We start from the raw sequence: 8577 nt of genomic DNA, 5'->3' as shown, positions 1-8577 counted from the left end.
CTCCTTTTTCATTTTCCTCCTTTTCTCATGAATTTGAGCATTGATTTATTTTTATTCTATCTAATGGCAGCCTAGTTAATCAACTAATCGAATCTTAGTAAGGATTACCTAATCCATTTAGCACTGTAGCACTTTATAATCTATTGTATTATATATTTCCATTTTAGTCAATCAATTATAACTATCAATTTATTCCTTAGTATTACTAGTAATTTAGAAACTGGTTATTAATTTTGGTATCACTTTATTAATCGCCGAATTTATTGTGGGAAACAATAAATTTGGCCTCCCATGCTCCTCACTTATAATCCTTTGCACTGCACTTTATAATTTATTGCACAGCACTTTACAACAATAATAAGTGGCATATTCAGCCTCATGCACTGACCAGTGGTGTTTAATTTTTTAACCTACTACAAATAAGTGTGTTAATAACATTTTGTGACTGCCTGAGTTTAGTCTGTTCCAGTGGGGGTTCTTTTCTATTCTTTGGATATTGTGAAATTTTTGAATACTGACTGCAGTCAGACCTCCACCAGAATTAGAAGGATAAAAACCAAGGGGTGTTTTGTGTTTGTAATTAAGACATTCTTACAATGCTCCGCATATGCTGCTCCTGTATTTTTCTTGGAGTTGCTTTGAGGATCCCATGCTGTCACTCTTCAAAGGAGAGTCAAACAGAAGCACAACTTGCAATTGGCCACCTTAAATAACTTTTCTCATGATTGGATACACCTGCCTATGAAGTTCAAGGCTTAACGAGCTAATCCAACCAATTTGGTGTTACATTATTGAGCAGTTACATGCATTCAAATTACAAACTTACAAGGTTATCCTCATTTTTGCACAGCCAGTTTTTCACATTTGATTTAATTACAGACAACTGAATACTGCTTCACTAAAAATCTTTGTTCAGAAAACACCCCACCCCATACCACTGTTATGTTTTTTGTTGAAAGTGGAGTAAATTATTATGTAGGCTGAAAGGGGTTCCCAAACATGACTGTATCATCAAGTAAAATGGTATTGCTTTTTAATATTAAAGGGATACTGTCATGGGAAAAAAAAAATTTCAAAATGAATCAGTTAATAGTGCTGCTCCAGCAGAATTCTGCACTGAAATACATTTCTCAAAAGAGCAAACAGATTTTTTTATATTCAATTTTGAAATCTGACATGGGGCTAGACATATTGTCAATTTCCCAGCTGCCCCAAGTCATGTGACTTGTGCTCTGATAAACTTCAATCACTCTTTACTGCTGTACTGCAAGTTGGAGTGATATCACCCCCTCCCTTTTCCCCCCAGCAGCCAAACAAAAGAACAATGGGAAGGTAAACAGATAGCAGCTCCCTAACACAAGATAACAGCTGCCTGGTAGATCTAAGAACAGCACTCAATAGTAAAAACCCATGTCTCACTGAGACACATTCAGTTACATTGAGAAGGAAAAACAGCAGCCTGCCAGAAAGCATTCCTCTCCTAAAGTGCAGGCACAAGTCACATGACATGGGGCAGCTGGGAAATTGACAAAATGTCTAGCCCCATGTCAGATTTCAAAATTGAATATAAAAAAAATCTGTTTACTCTTTGGAGAAATGGATTTCAGTGCAGAATTCTGCTGGAGTAGCACTACTAACTGATGTGTTTTGAAAAAAACAAGTTTTCCGATGACAGGATCCCTTTAAAGAGAAAAAGCAAATAAGTCAATTTAGATTTGTTTGCTTAAATAGGACTTAATGAGAAATCTAAATTAAAGCTTTTTGGATAATAGATCCCATGCAATAATTAAACCAAGGAATTCTATGTCCATGAGTGATGTGATCATTTTGAAAGTGTACAACTGTGGCCCATGATTCAGAGTATTTTATTGCATGTGGGAAGCATTTCATAGTAGGAAGGAAGTATTGAGTTTAAATCATCTGGTGCCTATTGTTTCACCTGACCTTGCACTTCCAAACAATCTTTAATGGGAATAAAAGTGGCAAATGTGCTTACATTATATTTTAAAACCAATAAAGTCTTCTCCCTATAGGCCACAGAAAGAGCTGACCGACTGTGCTTTTTTTTTATAATGAATAGTGTGAAATGCTTGCTGGCATTTTTTTCTGCAATAAAATGTGCTGAATATGTATGTCAATTCCAGCACCATTTCCAGATACTGGATAAGTAAACGGGGAGTAAGAGATAAATCCAAACTCTAAAAAGTAAAAGATTTACGTATTGTATGTGACTTACTGTAAATACTGCATACAGGGTTTGCTATATGTGGGGACTATAATAGACCATTCTGAGCTGAGTATATGAAACGGTGTAAACTAAGTACTTTTCATTTAGAATCATAAGTGTTATTGTTATGTTCTCAAATTCTGCATCCATTGTGTATTGCAGAGTAACTACATTAACCCTCAATTAACTAACCATCAGTTAAAGTCAAGTTTCATTATCTTTGTAAAAAATTTTCCTTTATAATCCCAGTGTTCATGGATTGATTACATTCAGGGCAATAAAATACCGTCCTGGTTTCATATAGGTGGAGTATGTCAATGAGGGGTGGGGTTGAAAGGAATTAGAGGAGGGCCAGGGGCAGAATGTCAGGTTATTTATTTAACAGTAAAATACTTCGCCAGTACATTTGTAATAGAGGTCCCAGCTTTGGCAAAACACCGGCCAGGTGGAAACCCTATCCTGATTCCTGAATATTCTGAAGAAAAATATTTGGGGATGGCAAGAATGATAATCCCATTGTGCTAAGAACTGCACAAAAAGAGTCAAGCCTCAGAAGCAATCTAGTTTGTGGTTCATTATGTTTCATGTTAGAAAAAGGCAGAATTAAAAAAAAAAGGATGGAATTCAAACACAGGTATGGGATATCTTGTCCAGAAAGCTCTAAATTACAGGAAGCCATCTCCCATATATTCCATTCTGTAAAAAAAAGAGAGTCAAACATCGTTTAAGTTAATTTTAAGTATGCTCCTTGTGAATCCACACGATCCCTTAGTAAATAATTTGCCTTCTTTGGGTTTTAGAACAATTTCTGTGCCGATGACTCTAATAAAAACTTTTGCAGATAAAAAAATAACTTTATTTAGATCAACGTTTTGACCCTCACTGGCAGTGGCGGCTCAGAAGCTATAGGGGGCCCCATGCAGCCCAAATAATGAGCAATTTTAACATATATTGGTAAAACAGGGCAGTCTCTTTATATGCTGGGACAATAAAATTAATTTGCAGTGGGGCCCAGTAACATCTAGTTACACCACTGTATATATATATAAATATAGTTAAATAGCAAAGCCACCAGCAATACTGGTCCTTTCCATGCAATGTACAACTAGCATTCAAGGGGGATACTGTCCCATTTGCATTAACAAACTATACCTATGTCAATTTACCATTCATTAATGAGCAAAATGTCTACTGTAAAAACTATTCCATTAGTCTCATTAGCTGTCCCTGGGCTTATAATTATATGCATCCATGAAAGGTGCTCCCTCTGTTTTTTTATCATTTCAAATTCATCATTTATTGCCAATGTGGATTTAAAAAGCCAAAAACAGCACAAAAGGCAGTCACCACAGCCCTTCTAAATGAAGCATCTCAAGTTTTTCACATGATCTGGAAACCTTATTCTAGAAAGGGGTATTCCATACTACATAATGCCCACTGTATATATCGACTGTAAAAAGTGCACAGCCACAGCTCCAGAGCAGTATATGGCACCCACCTTGGGTATAAGAGGTTCTGTATACCCCCATATCTTTCTACTTTTTCTCCAGATTAGATAAAACCTGAACTTATCTACTGCAGCTGCTCAAAAAAAAGAGTCATAAAATTCAATTTATAGGTCTCTAAATCTTTATAGTGTACCTTTTAAAATGTTGGAATCAATTACACAGGAGGATGTATCAGCATTTTGAAGAGCAGCACAATTGCAAACACTGTTCGTGGAGGTAATAGAGCTAATAGATCATTGTAACAAAATGAAAGCAGCTTCCTAATATAGATTTTGGGTCAGCTAAAATACCTTCACTAAATGATTTTTTGTTTAAAAGTTAAACTTTACTTACTGAAATTAGTTCAAGGTTGTTGTTCGCGCATCTATGTCTAATTGGCATTAAACTCTTCCTTCTCATTTCACCCTGAAAGACCAAATAAAAAATATGGTCCAGACCTTTTAATCTACTTTAGTAAAATATTAAACTTAAACAATTAAAACAAAATGATGTAAAAAGTATAATGCATTTATATACTGTATATATATATATATATATAAATATATATATCGGCCCTCGGTGCAAATTAAGCCCCATGAGTGCTCTGTGTTCTTTATGCTGATATTATTATTGCAGATGGTTTTACTAATTATCCCTTTCAACAACCTTTGCCCAAACAGTAATGGGTAATGAAAAAATCTGTTTAAGGTCTGTGCTTATTACAATAGTATTACATTATAAATGACTTGCAGATAGAAATCTCTTGAATACGTGCCACTTACTGTACATGATATAAAATTATAAGAATATTCAACAAAACTGAAATGAGGCAGTTTTTACATCTGGTCTTGCTACACATTAAAAGGAATGTAAAGTCCAAATGAATTTGGTGTTATTATTCAGGATTTTAGGTCCCCACTTTCAACATAGTATGAAAGCACCAACACTTCGGGACACACTGTGTGCTGCCTTTTAAACAGGGTTAAAGCTTAACAACTCTCTATGAAATCATGAAATATTTATCTAATCAGCAAGTGAGAAATATCAGACCATAAGAAAGGAAGTAGATAATGCCAGCCTAGCAAAGTGCTATTAATATTTAAAGAAGGGTGAAGCTGTCAGAGTTGTCACTGGCAGCTACAGAACAGTAGTCAACTGAGCAAACTGTATATCATTCTATGGTTACTTTACCAGGATGATTATTTTTCCAGAGATTGTGATTTTATATTTATGTACCTATTTCTAGATCTCTATCTATTATTTGTGGTTTTTGTATTATTTAGCATTTTATTCAGCAGCTCTTAATTTTGCAATTTCAGTGATTTGGCTGCTAGGGTTAAAACTACCCTAGCAACCATGCAGTGATTTGAATAAGAGACTGGAATACAAATAGGAGAATTATATAGACAAATACAAGAGTCCTCTGCACTCAACCCATTATCAATATATTTAAGACAGAGACATTTTGTGCATACTGCTACTGAAAAATGCCTTACCCTTTAAACAAAACAGGGATTGTTTGTCCATATATTGCAATATATTTAAGCTGGCCAACTACGTCAAAGTCATCCCATATCTGGCCAGTCCTACACTCAATTTTATCTGATTCATTAAGAATTCTATTGCTTCATTATACATTTTACAAAGGGACTAAGTTTTACCTGCAACTTGCTGCTTTCAAAGTAAAACTCCCAAACTTGGCTGCCCTTTTATTAGACACCAGTGGGATCACCTGACTATAGCTGGGAGGGGTGGGAGCTACAACATGAAGCTGGTCACTGCTCCTTGTTTACGAATAGGAGAATGCCTGTATAGAAAGATGAGTAAACAAAAGTAGCAATAACAATAGAGGACGTTCATTTTTTAGATGGGGTCAGTGACCTCCATCTGAAAGCTGGAAAGAGTCAAACAAAGAAGGCAAATATTTCAAAAACTATAAATAATGAAAATAATTCAAACATTTCTTAGAACTGACCATTTTATAACATACTAAAAGTAACTTAAAGGTGGGCCACCCTTTTAAAGGAAAGGCTTTAACTAAACTCTGCTGTATGTTAAAGTGCCCTTTAGCCTCTTCTGGTTTTCTATTCCAAATTCCTCCATTTTCTCTAGTATGGAGCCTTTACTGGATACACTTGAAACCATCCGTTGCAGTCGCCATCTTAGTTATACTGACATCATCTACATGGCCGCACAGAAACAAATGCACATGCCCGAAGATTCCGCCTGCCCTTTGAGATTCAATTGTACACTTCACAGAGCAAGAGTTAATATTAAAGGTTTATTAACATTTTATATATTTTCACAAAATAACTGTACAGTACTTTCACTGGACATGCGCATTTACCATAAGAACTGTTAAAGTTGGTTGCGATTGGTACATGCTTGAGGAAGGGAGGGAATTGGCAGGACCCACATATGGGAGCGCACATTCACAAAGATTAATTATGCGCATGCTCTGCCTGGAAAAACTCTCTAATGCTCATGCGACTTGGTCTTAGTGTGATGAATGTTATGTTTTTTTTTTCTGAAATCTGCTTTTTTTTCTGAATGTTGCATTTAAACTGGAAAAGGGTTTAAACAGGAGGGGTTTGAATTGTGCAGATCTCATCAATAGAGGTATGCATTTCAATGAAGATAATTCTTACATAGCCTTTCCTTGTCCTTTAACCTTTGGAAGGAAGCGTCATCTTTCTGGCTACACACAATGGGGCTTTATTATTACTGGGCAGATATATCGCAGTACAATAGCCCAACAACCAATAAGAGCACAACATATGACACTATGACAGCGAACATTTTACACACACAAACAATAATACAGAGAGTTCTGCATGCTGGGGTCGGGATGATTTTTATTGGAGATGTTCCATGTTAAACACGTGGGCAATAGGCTCCTTAGAGAGCCAAAGTAAGTGAATGTAATTGCTCAAATGAGAAAATCTTCAATCTACAGATATTTTTGCAATTCGTTTTGACACACCGGAAGCTTTTATTAGGAGAACCAAGAAGTAGGATTTTCTCAATACTTGTTGCTAAATATTTGCATACACTGGGACTTTTGCAGAAGTTTTGCAACAGGTACAACACATGGAAATTCCCATCTCAGGAACTTCACCAAATATTTGCATATTTTTTCAAAGCAAAAGACTTACAGTGGTTAAATATACCCAGTAAACCAGATAAACATCACTGTAACTGCCAAGGTTATACAGTAAATCCACTGCTGCTCCTCCCTACATATATTTAACAAGTTCAATTTCCCATCATCATCTAGATTCCAACTCACTGGCTCTACATAAAAGAGAAGAAATTGCACACAGATTTCCAACCTCTAGTAGATAAGCCATAAAGTCATCATTTTGATACATAGCAATGATTATTACTTTAGTGTATTCAATGCGCAGGTCCCCATAGGCTAACACAGCACTTCGGTAGGTTTAATTTGGCGAACTATTGAAGTTGAAGTTTTTTTAAAGAGACAGTACTTCGATTATCAAATGGTTGAATATTCAAATGATTTTACTTTGAGTCGAAGTCATAGTAGCCTATTCGATGGTCGAAGTACCCAAAAATTCACTCGAATCGACTAAATTTGCCCCTAAAAAAATGGTATTTATACATTATTGAGTACAGTATGTTACCTATTATCCAGAATGCTCAGGACCTGGGATTTTCCAGATAAGGTGTATTTCGTTAATTTGGACCTCCATACCTTAAGTCAACTAAGAATTATTGACATGAAATCAAACTAATAGGAATGTTTTGCTTCTAATAAGTATTAATCATACCTTAGTTGGGATAAAGTACAAGGTACTGTTTTATTATTACAAAGAAAAAAAGGAAATCATTTTATTTATTCAACAATTTAATTATTAGGTTACAATTGAGTCTATGGAAGATGGCCTTCCTGCAATTCGGAACTTTTTGGATAACGGGTTCCCATACCTGTAGTGCTGAATATAAATATATGATACCTGTATTGATAAATCTAACAGAAACTGACACATGCACGTGCACACACATACACACAAATATTGTATTTTCTACAAAGTGTGCCACGGTGTGGATTTTCACCTACTGTGTTAGAATTACACCCCACAGACCATTTACACTTTAGAACAGAAATCCAATTTCCTCTCTAATTACCTCCATGCTCCTTTAAGGCTGGTGTTCTTACTTCAGCTTTATACTTCACTAATTCCAGATGTGTCTTCCCAGGGCTCCTCTTTTTAATTTGTAGCTAAACATAGAGGAGTGTTGGCTTGTAAATCCCATTATACAACTCAGTAACAGGTTTGTATGTTCTGGAATAAATGTTTTAATTATAAATCCATATTATTATTATTGTACCAAATTACCTGTTACCTTTTGGGTAGCCTGGCATGGTATGGGTTCCTTTAACAGCCAGGTACAAAGTAAAGATGCCACACTTGCTGTATTTATAATAAGAGTGAATATGGAACTCTCTGTTTTACTAAAACATGTACCATGAACAAATTAATACAAAGAATATCAGTAAAGAACAAAGTAATACAGTTATTAACCATTTATTAACCCCTGCATGTTGTGTACACTTGGTGCTTTGGTGAGCACTTACTGTAATCCCTGGTGTTGCATCCATGAATTCCAGTACAATTGTAATCCATTCATGTGTATCCATACGATAATTCCAGAGAATGCAGCAGAGCCGGGCCGCACTGGCCAGGCGCCCTAGGCAAGCCGGGCAGTCACGGCGCCGGCTGAGCGTGCGCACAAGCGAAAAAAATGCTAAAATACCACAGATAGTCGGGCAGAGAAGGGAACCGGACTAGAGGTAGGTGACAGAGGCGGTACGTGCCTGGTGCCCCCCCCCCCGCTTTG

The sequence above is a fragment of the Xenopus laevis genome, chromosome 5L, assembly GCF_017654675.1.
Source record: "Xenopus laevis strain J_2021 chromosome 5L, Xenopus_laevis_v10.1, whole genome shotgun sequence".
Classification (NCBI taxonomy): domain Eukaryota; kingdom Metazoa; phylum Chordata; class Amphibia; order Anura; family Pipidae; genus Xenopus; species Xenopus laevis.
The sequence above is the reverse complement of the archived record's forward strand: the minus strand, read 5'-3'. Positions refer to the sequence as shown.